The sequence below is a fragment of the Astatotilapia calliptera genome, chromosome 22 (assembly GCF_964374335.1).
Source record: "Astatotilapia calliptera chromosome 22, fAstCal68.1, whole genome shotgun sequence".
NCBI classification, from domain to species: Eukaryota; Metazoa; Chordata; class Actinopteri; order Cichliformes; family Cichlidae; genus Astatotilapia; species Astatotilapia calliptera.
The window spans coordinates 883,069-896,293 of record NC_137442.1 but is presented as its reverse complement, the minus strand read 5'-3'; the positions used below and the strand labels follow the sequence as shown (position 1 = coordinate 896,293).

Sequence of the window (13,225 nt, the reverse complement as noted above, 5' to 3'; positions counted from 1 at the left end):
GATCTCCAGTGAAGCTCATATTAAATCTGAAACGCTCTAAAACTGGAGTCTGAGTTTTTCCCATTTGGAAAGAATTAACCTGCATTAATACGAATCTGCTGAAACCAAATGCTGTTTTTCTTTTCACTGCAGGTATCATCAGAATCTCCTCGACCTCATCGAATCCATCGTTACCAAAAAAGCCGCAGGCCTGAGCCTTCCTGGCGGCTTTACTGACCTGCCTGCTAATCAGCAGCCCCGCCGGAGGCCGGGACTCTGAGGACACCAAAGACAGAAGACGTCTCGGCTGATCTGGATGCTCTTTGTTTCTGTCATTTCCTGTTTCCACACTGACGCCGATCTGCAGCCTGGACACGGTGGATGTAAAAGAAACCACGCCGCTCTTTTCTCGACACAATTCTTCGCGATGTCGCCTCGCAGGAGGTGACGTGTGGCTCCTCCTAACATGTAGCCAGGACGACCTGAAGAGCCCTCCCACAAACTTTCCTTCAAACAGGCCGATCGCTGCCGGATGAGTGAACGCTCACTCCCACAAAACACAAACTGAGACGCTGAGCGAGGGTTCATAAAGTGCTACCGGCTCATTATCAGCCACGGCGCTTCCTATTTTCATCTTTAATCTTTGTATTCTGAGTAATCATCTTTTTAATTAATGGTGACGGCGGCATGAAATCTTCCCCACCGCCCTCCTTTTCTCCCGGTGCCACCTGAAACCAATTAGCAACAGCAGATCTAGATGGGGATTAGACACGGGGGGAGCAGCCGCGATTAGACACAAACACAACGACAGAAGAAGAGAGCCTGAGAACAAAGCCGGAGGCGGGGTTAGGGAGGGGCCCGCCGTCCATTCTGGGTGATCGATAGAAGGGAGGAGTAGATATGGATACGGCTGGATTGGGGAGGCAACCCTCAGCAGACGCAACAGCCAGGTGTGAGTCAGCAGGTGGAGTCGATTGTCAGTGCCCAGAGTCGTGACTGACAGGAGCTCCGGCCGCCCGGGACTCTTTGTCATTCCCTGCACGGAGCGGCAGAGCACGAGGAGAGACTCCTGGCTCGTCTCCACAATCAGGGCCAATTAAGAGAATTTGATTATATGCCTTAATCTTGGCAGTCAGGTGGAAAAAGCAGACAGAAGAGAAAGAGGAGGCAGAGCAGGTGCCACTGATACACACCATTATCTCCGTCCATCTCTAATTGAGTTTGTTGCTGCCCTCGCCGGGTGCTCGCCTCATCTCCTCTACAAAAGAAATCTGTCTTCAAGAGTTTTTCTCGAGAGAAAAACAGAACAGAGAAATAAAGGCAAGGCCCTCTGTCTCCTGCCGTAAATGCTCTTTCTTTACCTTCTGCAAACACTTTCACTCGGATCTCCCTTCAGAGACATTCCCCATCTCCCTCACCTTTTCCAAGTCCCTTTTCATCCCACCTTCCAGACTCACAGTCCCAGTATGGACATGTCCAGTCTCCCTGCAGTTTTCACAATCTCCATATCAAGAGTGAGATAAAAGTATTATAGAGGAGAGGGCAGAAAGCAGCGAGAGGCTGAATCTGCAGAGGACGGAGCACAGACTTTATTTCCTCCCATCGACCGTCCCCGAAGCTTCAGTTCCTCTTCTTAAACTCCCTCCTCTCCCCTGGAGCTTTTCCAAGCTCTCCTCTGTGGATCGTACTCTCTGCAGTGACCGTCCGACCCGGACTTTTCCCAGACTTAACCGACCTCCGTCATCCGAAGCAATCCTTTGATATCGGCTCCTCGTGTCCTCATCTTCATTCCGTGAGTACTTCAGTTTTCCTGCCTCCTCTCCCTCTCTCCTTCCTGTCCCTCCCAGTTTTGTTCCAAGATGATGTGATGGATGATACAGGCAGTCGCAGTATCACACAAAGGTTTGCTAGGCTGAGGTTTGTTGAGACTGAAACAGGTTCTGGCTTCTTCTCCTGAATTCGGGGGCTGTTGCTTGGATTGAACATGTTGGACTCATTCATGTGACAAGAGGAACATGCTAACACTGCTAACACATAAGAACTGTAATTTTCACTTCACTGCACCAACAATATTCAATATTCACACCATTCACGACTGCACCTGTCAGGGTGAGCTGCTCGCACCACTGATCGACATCTCTATGTAATATGGTGTTAGCATCAGCAGGAAGCTGTGTTATCTTTTCCCCAAGAATCCAGAAACCCATTAATGACAGAGCGGTGGTGATGTCCATCGTTTATGTACAGGGTGTGGTTAAATGCTGAGATGTTGTTGTGCTACATTTTGTTGAAGACTCTTATTTTGAAGGGAACAGTTGACGGTGATATTCCCGGTGGCTCATCAGTGGATATAAACTTCCTGGACATTTGTTCAGTGAAGATCTTGTTTCTTTCCACTTTGATCCTTCTGCTGGTGCAGGTGAGAGTGCCGTGTCGGCTGCTGTGCTGCATGCAGAGACAAAGCATTTAGCTCATGCGTGACCCTGTGGGCGGCGTGCAGGTTTGTGACTTCCTGCCGTCGTCTGAACCGCTGCTGCACACGACTGCAACGCAGCACACATTTTTACTCTTGGTGCTTTGAATCGATCAGGTCGCCTGATATTTGCTGTGCTGCTTTAGTTATAGGCAAAACTTTAGAGGGATAAAAGTTTAATGATGGCAAACATATGATGTGAGTAGTAGCTGCGCTTTTTTGCCCCTTTTATTGAACAGATTCGGCACCAAAGACAACAGATCTGGTGTCAGATACAGCATGGATGGTAGAGACAGGTAGGGGCTGGTTGCAAAGTGGCTTGCAGCATTGCTGTGACGTTTACTAACTGGTTATCAGCTGATTTGAGCCGGCATTAACCTCCTAAGACCCGAACTCTTCCACAGCAGTATTTTTAATTTCACTTTGATATTTGGGCTGATTGGGACCTGATGAAGGTAAAAACAAAAATTACCAATTTTCTTTTTACCTGATTTTTGTTTCTAAGGAAGATCAGAGCCACATATGAGGACATTCGTTTAAAATGTTGATAGAACAGTAGCAGGATAACGTCCTCGTAAGTGGATATCAGGTCATTGTAAAATTGAGTATTTTGGTCTAAATAACCCAAAATGTGACGTCCACATATGTGGACGCAGGTCCTAGGAGGTTAAGAATAGTTGCCTGGATTTTACATCCAGTATCACTTATGCTTCCTGCTAATATGAGCTGAGACTCACTCTTGTTTTTGGAAATCTCCGCTAACAGAAAGCCCCCAAAGTCCGCTGTGGTGGGCTCCTGCAGGGCAGCGTGTTCTCCTCCGTGCACAGCTAGGTGTGAGCTATGCAGAGTTTGATGAAAAGTACAGCGAGTAAAAGAAATGCAGCTCTTCTCATAAGTGGATGAAATTGCTGGAGCGCTTTGAAAGGTCTTTGCTGTCGTGTGAACTACCAGCAGCTTCAAAGGTTATGGATGAAACGGAGAAAACACGAGAGCAAAGCTGGATTTACTCAGACGCAGAGTTTGGACGCCTCTCAGCATACATGTCGCTGCATTGTTGAACACACACACATCCTGTGCTAACACCATTATCTCTGCTCCTTGAAGGTGTACGCAGAAATCCACCAATAAAGGACATTTCAGAGATGAGCGTCGTCTCGAGTCTGGCAGTAATCTGGTGACTGTCCAACAGAGATGCTAATGGCCAATTCTGCATCATTTTAATGTTAAAATGATCGTTTGTTAATCACAGCTGTGTGTTCCTGTTAGATGAGCCAAAACTTTCTATTTCCTCCCTCCGACTCTAAAGTCCAAGGACGAAGTGAAATTACAGGTGAAACCCCTTTGCTGGAAAATAGGCCATAATTATTACTGTGGAGCTTTGGCTACATATTTAAACGCCACGCCTCATCCAGACACAGATCCACTTCCTCTGGGGGATTAACTTATACCATCCTGTGTGTCTTCCCTCCTCTGCTCCTCCTCTCCCTCTCTGTCCATCTTTTCTAAATCTCTGTGCTGGATATAGCCTGCATCCTAAATGTGCCTCCTCCTCCTCTTCCTCTCCTCTGCATGTGTTGGACTGCGTCATCGTAGGCGTTCGGCAGTCAGGCTCCGTGCGCCCTGCATTCAATCCTTCTTTTTACGTGCGATAATAGTACACAAGACTCAGGAGTCATGGTCCCACGTAGGAAGAGCAGATCAATGAGTCTTTATTCAGCTGGTGAACCCCCGTGTGTGTGTGTGTGTGTGTGTGTGTGTGTGTGTGTGTGTGTGTGTGTGTGTGTGTGTGTGTGTGTGAGGCGCAGTGACGGGCTGAGACTGTGATTTGAATTTTTGATCTGAAATAATGGAGGAGAGGTGCGTTCTGAGATGAGCTCCTGCACGACTTGATTGGCTGATTATGGAGGACTGCGCTTCCCGAACGCTCTCACAGCTTCTTCGTGTTTATCAGATTCTATTGGACAGTTAACTGCGGGTGCTTTAGTTCAGAGGCGTGATAATAACCTGGAGGTGTTGTAATGATGCAGTAAAGTCTTAATCTGTGGGTCGTCTGTGGGTCCGGTGTGCTGTTTAAATGTGGAGGCGGCCCCTGGAAAACACGTGTGCGTGGAGCACGTGTTGGTGATGGAGCCTTTCCAGATGTGCCAGCTGCCAGGTCCACTGATGCTTTCAGAATAAAGATTATTATGAAATTGTTCCAGTTTTGGTGATCCTCTGCCTCTCGAAGATGCTTTCTATCAATCATATGACCCCTATGAGCGAGCACTTTGGCGACAGTTGGAAGGAAAAACTCCCACTCAGGCAGAACCGGGCTCAGGGAGGGGCGGAGCCATCTGCTGCGACCGATAACAAGTAGGATTCAGTGCAGAGAGGTCTATTAACACGTAGTGAGTGAAGAAGAAACACCCAGTGCATCATGGGAGTCATAGGAGCAACAAGCGAGCTCATGACCTCATTAGCTGCAAAATGAGACCTGCTGCTGCCATCGAAGAAATGTCAGGTTAAACACCTGATATGTTCTTTTTTGTGAATAAAATTGAGTTCATGACTGATATTTTATTCACGCGGAGTATTTCAGGTAAATCATGATCATCCTCTTAGTCCCACGTGAGTGAAATACCATCCAAGATCTCCCTCGTTCTTTTACACGCCGCATTTTCTTTGTTCCCACCTGAAGAAAAACACCAACAATAAAACAGAGATGATGTTTTTCCTTTCGGCCGGCTCATGGCGGTGATCACTGGGTCGTTGGTTACGTTACACCGTGGCCCAGAATAAAACTCGCGTTAAATCTGCGCTGCAGAAAATGCCGCGGTCCTGGGCTTCTTCGATTTTACGATCACTGGTGTTACCATGGTCACAGTTTCCCTTTGGTGTTTATTTCCTGGGTTGTTGTGATATTTCATCTTCATTGTTCATCTCCCCGTGTTGTGTCTCTGTGCTGTCAGGGTTGCATGTGTCGGTCTCAGGTTGTGTTTCCTGTTTTAGTTTGAAGGTCCTTCGTCTCGTGTGGTGTTCTTCTTTGCTTCCCTTGGTTGGTCAGCAGATTCTGTTCAGCTGTGTGACCAGATGTCTCCACTCTGTCCTGTGTTTCCTCACAGAGTCCCAGGTGACTTCCTTGTTTCTGCATTTGGGTCCTGACAGAAAAACAGCTTGTTTTTTTAAATATATTTCAGTACTTTAAATGTGAATCACTTTCTAATATGATTATGAAGATGAGATTATAAATAGGTCTGAAGTGAAAACGACTTCCTGCTAATATCTCCTGATACTGTAATCCAATTACTTTTTTCAGGTAACGAGTAAAGTAAGGGATTACTATTGCAAAAATGGTAATTAGATTACCGTTACTTTCCCGTAGGAACGCTGCGTTACTGCGTTACTCATACCGTGATTTTTTTGCGAGAATGTCTCATGACAGTGACGTAAGCGAGTGCGCCGTTTGTGACAACAGCTGTGTGCAGATCAACAGTGGATCATATATCGAGTGCAGAGAGAGTATGAGCGTGCAGCGTTTAAAGCGTGGAAGTACTGACCTTACTTTGAGTTTGATTCCATAAAAAGTGACAAAAACATTAGTGTCCGCTGTGCGTGGGAAGAAAACTTCTTTTTACAGCGAAAAAACCCCCAAACTTCCAAGGAAGCACCGAGTGCGCTATGACGGGAATGTGACGTTCACAGAGACACTGCCGTATTCTTCCACTGACCGCGGCACACCTGCACCAGGGTAAACCTCCGCCTGCCCCACTCCTGCTTTACAGGTGAAAATAGAGCAACAGGACCGCTGAGTCTTTGATTTTATTTATTTTCTGCTGTGTTTTACTTGCATCTATTTGAAAGACTGAGTGTAAACACAACAAATATTTTATTTTATGAGCTGGAATGTGCAGAAAATAGGTTTAAATGTTAAACTAATTTCTTCCAGTCAGAGAATGTTGCATATAATTAAATTTTGCTTGATGCATAAAGTTAAAAGATTAAAACTAATAAAACAAGTTTTAAAAAGAGACTTTTCCATCTGATTACATTTTGTATGATGGATTATGCAGAAAAAGTAGAATTGGGCTGAAAGATCTATCACTTTATTACCTGTTCAGGTTGTAAATCATGTTTTTAAAAAGTAACTAAGTAACTAATTACTTTTGAAAATAAGTAATCAGTAAAGTAACGGGATTACCTTTTTGGGGAAGTAATCAGTAATTAGTTTCTGATTACTTTTTTCAAGTAACATGACCAACACTGCTCCTGCTGCGCACGGACTCTGTATAAGGACGGTGTGCCGCGTGGCCCGTCGCTCTTATTGCTCTTCTTCTTCTTCGGCTCTCAGACTGAAGGACTGCAGCAGCAGTGCACGCAGGATCAAATGTTTTGTCTGAAGTGCAGTCAGAACATCTGCATCATTTCAGCTTTTCAAGTTTTCTAGTTTTACTGTTGTCGCCACAAATCTTTGTTTCTGTCCAAAGTAAGTAGGCGAGGGAGACGAAGGCTGAAATGAACACACTGGCACTTAAACACAACATGATACCGATCACACACATGCCACGGTTCCACAATCTAAGGATTCATGTCTGCTGGCAAAGCCGAACCTCCACAGGAGAAGACTTCAGCAAACAGTTATTATAAGTATTAATCATTACTCTGTGCAGCGCAGCTCACCTTAACTCACCTGGAGACTCGTGTGCATGAGGACTCATAAACAGCTGAAGCTCTGCAGGAATATATTCAAACCAAGTCTGGTTGAAATGGGGACGTTTCCTTCGCCTATTAAACTCGCTATCATGGAGCGACTTTGACTTGGAACGTCTCCGCCTTTAAACCCGGTCACATCCATCCCCGCTCTATTAGATGCCACAATCAGCCACGGCTCCTAAAGAGCTTCTGTCTGGGAATGCTATTACCTGCAGTAAGTAATGGCGGAGGGAGATAACGATTATGGAGCCTCCATCATTTTTCCTCCTCTCCTTTCCCGCACATACCACAGGTGGAGTGAGCTCAGCTGATGGAAGCTTTAAGGGGGTCAAACCTCCTCCGTCACTGTCTGGGCTGCACGCAGTGGATAATTGAGGCAGCTGTATTGATATCCTGCTTCACCGCAATGGAGGAAAATCACCTCTGTTTACCGTTAATGGCTTTGGGAGATGCACACCGTTAACGCCGAGCAGGAAACAGAAGAGCTTCAGGGAGAGTTCATTGTACAAATGAGCCCAAAAGCAAACAATGGAAACGCACATGAAAGTTGGTCGGCTAAAGCTGCTTTGCTCCAGCTGAACTCACTCGCCGCTGTCCGCAGGAGGATCGACTTTATCCTCCCGTGACGATGATGATGATCAAACTCTGCAGGCTGCCATCGAACATTCACTTCATTTATTTGTGCGCTGTTCTTAATTCAACCCCACTGCATTGAGCTATTTGACTCTTGGCTTAGACCTGCAGACACTCTCAGCATTTCAACTGGAAACTGTTTCCATTGTTTGCTCTGCCAGCAGCTGTTCCCGCTCTCACACAGCTGACCAGCAGGCCGACACGCGTGTGGCCTTTCTTACAGTTCGCTCATTACAAATTAGAGATGGACCGATCCGATATTACGTATCGGTATCGGTCCGATACTGACCTAAATTACTGGATCGGATATCGGAGAAAAATAAAAAATGTAATCCGATCCATTAAATATCACGAAAGCACCTCACAAAACTTGCAACACGCCGTAACTCACCTCGTTAGCACGTCGGAGCAGTATGCATCACGTGATAGAGCGGCTGTGGCATGCGGGACCTGTGGTGGTCTGGATAGCATGTGGAGCTTCGCTAGCAACCCGGCATTTCATCTCCGACAAAGTTATCCCCGAGAGAAGTAAAGCAAGTGTGTAAGTCCATCTCTGAATGTTTGTAAAGCATTCCTGCGTTAAGCTTAACAAGCGACTGCCTCTTCTTGCTGCTACTTCAATCATGAAACTGCTTAATGATCAGCTGATCGGCTTTTCTGTCGCGAGTCTGTGTCTCTAGTTTGTTTTTGGCCCACTTTGCACCAGAAAGAGGAAACCAGCGGCTGAACAACAGCAGCACGTTTAAGCTTGATCAGCTGTTGTTAGAATTTATTTAATATTACTTTCTACTCGAGGATCTTTTTCTACGTAGCTGACGCTGGTAACTGTGCAGGGGCGGATCTAGCAAAGTTTAGCCAGGGGGGCCGATAGGGCATGAACAGGGAAAAGGGGGCACAAAGACATACTTTTCTTTCTTATTCTCATTTAAAATGTCGAGCTTTTAATAAATAATTATCTGACACCCAAAGTTTTAATTTGATGCAAAATGAATAGAAGTCAATTACTGTATATAGTGACTATTAAGTCTAATATATATACCCTAGTAAGCTATAGTACTTTTTCCTTTGGGAAGGTACCATCTGTGCAGTCTGCAATTTTGTTGAAGAAAGATGTTGAATCTATTTAATATTTCTTGAAAAATAATTGATTTCTGTGCATTTTTTTTCACACTGCATCAAATTAAGGTTGATTACGTCGATTAAGCATCATGAGGTGGAGCGTGAGGGGTGGTTCCCTATTTTTATTTATTTATTTTTATTGTTGCTGGGAGTTGGAACCCTATTAGTTAGGTTGCTTAATATTTATGCTAAGTACTCTTTAAAATACCAGAATAGGGAGGATGGTGTAGGTTTAAGTTTATTAGATTGATCAGTATTGCTGAACTATGAAATATTTTTTTTGCATACAGGTATAACAGAATAGCTTTAGTGTAGTTGTTGTTTTAAACTTGAGTATGAACTTATACAAAATGCAGCAAAATATTTAAAAAACAGTTTTGTTGATTAAAACACACTATATCGGATTCATATCAGTATCGGCAGATATCCAAATTTATGATATCGGTATCGGTATCGGACATAAAAAAGTGGTATCGTGCCATCTCTATTTCAAATCGGACTCAACTGAAAAAATAAATCTGAAGTCATCCTGCACATATATACATTTCATTTTTCATGGACACTGGACTTCTCTGAGAAGCACCTTCAATATTCAAAACGAATCCATCAGTTCAGAAACACCCGTCCTGTAACTGATCATTTAGATCCCAGAGGTGGTGCCCACTGGTGGATTAACCGTCACAGAGTGGGGTTGAGGTGGTGTCCTGTGAAAGCCTGGCCTGTTTCTGAGCGTGCAGCTTTCCTGGATGTGTGATCAGAGAAAAGTTTTTATGTTTATAAGACGAACTTTATGAGGGAATAATTGTGTCCTGGCTTTACGTCAGACCTCATCCCTGATGATAATTTCTCCCTGGGTAATAAAGACACATTTATTACTGGCATGACAAACATTTTGTGCTTCCACACCGAATGCTTGGTTATTGATTCAGTTATTAATGTCTCACTTTTAGCCAACAAGCTCTTCTGTTCTACAACATTTGAGAAACCAGAAGAATGAAGGTGGGGATGATGGAGGCTGACGTAGATGAGAGTAACCAGCGGTGTAACTGCCGTGTGAAATATTGCGGTGGGCGGCGCGGGGCCTGTGGATCGCTGTAATGACGTTACAGAGACGTTTGATTTTGTGCTCCTGGGTCGATGTTTTAAAAAGGTCAGCTTCAGAGCTCGTGCCAGGAAAGAGATCTGACGTGGATGTGGATTCATGTTCTGCTGTGAAAGTGTCTCAGTTATAACCAGGGTTGAATTATTCATAGAGATTCATATAAATGTGAAGGGGCTGCAACGTTTGTTGTCTGCTGTTGGAAGGAGACGTGCGCTGACTGATCGCTTCAGTCGAGCTGCAGCAGCGCAGCTGCAGGAGGATCCCTCTGTCTGCTTTCTTCTTTCATTATTATTATTAATATTCCTGCATCAGTGTAATTGTGCACTGCGCTCCTTCAGTTCCTTCCAGAGAAAAGCACCTTTTAATGGGGCTGTTGGTTTTCACCGAGGCTAACTGTGGCATTTATGTACTACAGCTTTACTTCTTTCACTGCAGGCTTTATTTAGTAAAGAAGTTTATACGCAGCTTACACATCAGCAGTCATTAAATCTGGAGCTTCAGTGTCAAATCTATAATGTTTGCGTACGTTTTTTTAAATTCAGTGCATTTTTCAACTGCACTGAATTCTGCAGTTCAGCGCAGTACCCAGTGGCCCCTGGGTACTGCAGTACCTGGTAGTATCTGTCAGTACCTGCTGGTCTCAGCAGTTTTATGTTGAAGTCATAACCTCGAGTCACAAGAACCAGGTTTCCATTATTAAAGCCGTGTGTATGAGCAGTTACTACATTAGTGCCATCAGCTTAATCCAAACTGTAGTAAAAACTATTTCTTGGTTTGTTGTTGGTGTGTTTTTGCTGGTTGTCCCAGAGTAGTCATGTGACAGTGACCAGCAGCTGGTCTCCAGCAGTAATCCTCCCAAACCAACACAGTGACTGGTTACCATTAGTGCAAGCACACAGTGGTGGTCCCAGTGGTCCCAGTACCATGCAGTGCAGCAGCCCCCAGCAGGCAGCATGAATCCCCACCGGACCTGTTTGCCACGATAGACGCCTGGTGGTAAAGATGTCATGAGTCATCGTTGAGCTTCTGGCCCTAACAGCAACATTATTATTGGACGGTCTTTACCGTATTTGTTTGTCCGCGACGCCTTAAAGGCCGCTCTGTGAAAACCGGTCTGTGGCACAAAAAAGGCGCCGCTGCTCTAACCGATAATGACGCTAGCTTAGGTGCGGTCAGGCAGGTATACCAGGATCGGTTTGGGTAATTATAACAGTATGACCTGGTTACATTAGCCTGAAATGATTTCAGTATAGTTTTTATACTGATAAATATATACATAACTAAATATGGACGCTGCGACCTTTCCATGAAACACTAATTCCTCCCGGAGGCTCTGATCTCTCATCGATCCTGCCTCTTAGCTTTACTTCAGGCAGGAAATGAAGATGAAAGGCTTCAGAATATGAAGTGCAACAAAAAGCAGCTCCAGCTCGATACGCGGAGCACTTCCTGGCCCCGCTCGACCCCCAATAGGAACCTCTGCAAAACACTGAAAACTGGGAGCATCAGATCTGTTTGTTTGTTTCCACTTTTACTGGCAAACACATGATGCTGAGATACACGAACGACTTTGTGTGTTAAGATTTGGAAATTCACTGGTCCACGCGCTGGTTACACATACTGTAGTTATCGGCCATAAGTTGGTGGTACTGTGATAGTTTGTGGTGCTTCTACTAAAACAGCATTGGTGTTTGTGTGTTTCCCAAGAAGACGGCAGCGACACTCAGTTATGCACATCTCTCCGTCCACACACACACACACACACACACACACACACACACCACACACACACACACACCACACACACACACACACACACACACACACACACACACACACACACACACACACACACACACACACACACCACACACACACACACACACAAAGCCAATGCACTCTGTTCCTTCGCAGCACAGACTGCAGAACCAGATGAGGCCATACGGTGAAGTGAGAGAGGATTTCTGCTTTTCTTTATCCACCAAGCAGACGTGTGCTCCTTCCTGCCCAGGTGTCTCCACTCGTTCCTCTATCAGGTGTCTCCACAGCTTTGTTCTGAGGAAGCTGATGCTTACGCCTCCATCAGTGCTGCTTTGTGCCGTAGCTTTCACGACACCACCAAAACCGGCATATTCGTACCGTTTCCTGCTTCCAGTAAAACGCTTAGAAAGAGGCAGCAAAATAATGTGAAGTCTATCTAACGGTGATGGGATGATAATTAATGGGTCTTCATGTGGGGGGGCTGCGGGACGGTGCTTTAAAAGCTTAAGCAGACAAGAAAGTCTTAGAGTTCCTCCAACTTTTCAGATAATTGTTTCACAGCAATCGATGCTAACGAGCAGTGAGGAATGAGCTGCGATTATTCAGACGCCGCAGAGGCGCCGCAGATGTTCGTGCTGCGGGCCCCGGGTACGTTCTCGTAACCAACAGCAATGATTTAAAGAAATCAATTAGAGTCCTGCTGATGCTTCAAATCTGTGGCCTGCAGTCCCACCAAAACTAGGAAAGTCACATGATACGGGTCAGCTATCGCCAGCTTCACCTCGTGGAAAGGAACAGCAGATTGTGAATTGGGCTCTCGGGGGATTGTGGGTAAGTTTTGACGGGAAAGTGTGTTAACGAACGGGACCGAGAGCTTTTCAAGCAGCTGTGGATTCGCTGATAACTCGCAGATCGCTTCCTGACATCACTGTGACATCAGTATTTTCTCCTTTGTCTCTCTGACGTGACAAAGAATTTACAAAGCGGAGTTTGAAAGGCCCTGAAATGGTTTGCAGCCCTGTGAGCCCTCGGTGCTGCGTCTCTGACCCAAAGGTCAAATCGTCCCCACAAACAGAAACCTCACATGGGCGATGTGTGTTTGAAGATCAGCTTGTTGGGTTTTTAACAGTTTGCAGAGTGGCTGCTATTTTCAGAGCGAGCTGCTTTGTGAACACTTCCCCGCTGACCTTAAACCCCTGCAGAAAGCAAACGTCTGTATTCAACCGACCTGCATTTCACAGGCGTGCATCGCTGCTGCGGCTGCAGGCAACACGTCGGCCGAGGAGGGAGACCAGGAACCTTTCATCTTATTTTTACCTCGGCTTGTTTTCTCACCAGACACAGCCTGAACCATGTGCACGGTATTAAAAACACACCATCTTCTCCATATTTGGCTTTATCTACCCCATCGTCTACTTCCCCAAAATAAAATCCAACCAAAGGCTTTGGAGGAAGTGCCGCACACAAAG

The 13,225-nt window shown here is 45.5% G+C and overlaps 1 protein-coding gene across 2 annotated transcripts in view; it reads left to right on the top strand.

The window, feature by feature from the left end:
- Positions 1–13,225, top strand: part of LOC113014774 (glutamate receptor ionotropic, kainate 5-like) — a 214,240-nt gene that overhangs the window by 20,535 nt on the left and 180,480 nt on the right. For both annotated transcript variants that reach the window (XM_026156512.2, XM_080296443.1), the window contains exon 2: positions 133–1,771. The gene's annotated coding sequence lies outside the window, so the exon portion shown is untranslated. The remainder of the gene's footprint in view (positions 1–132; positions 1,772–13,225) is intronic.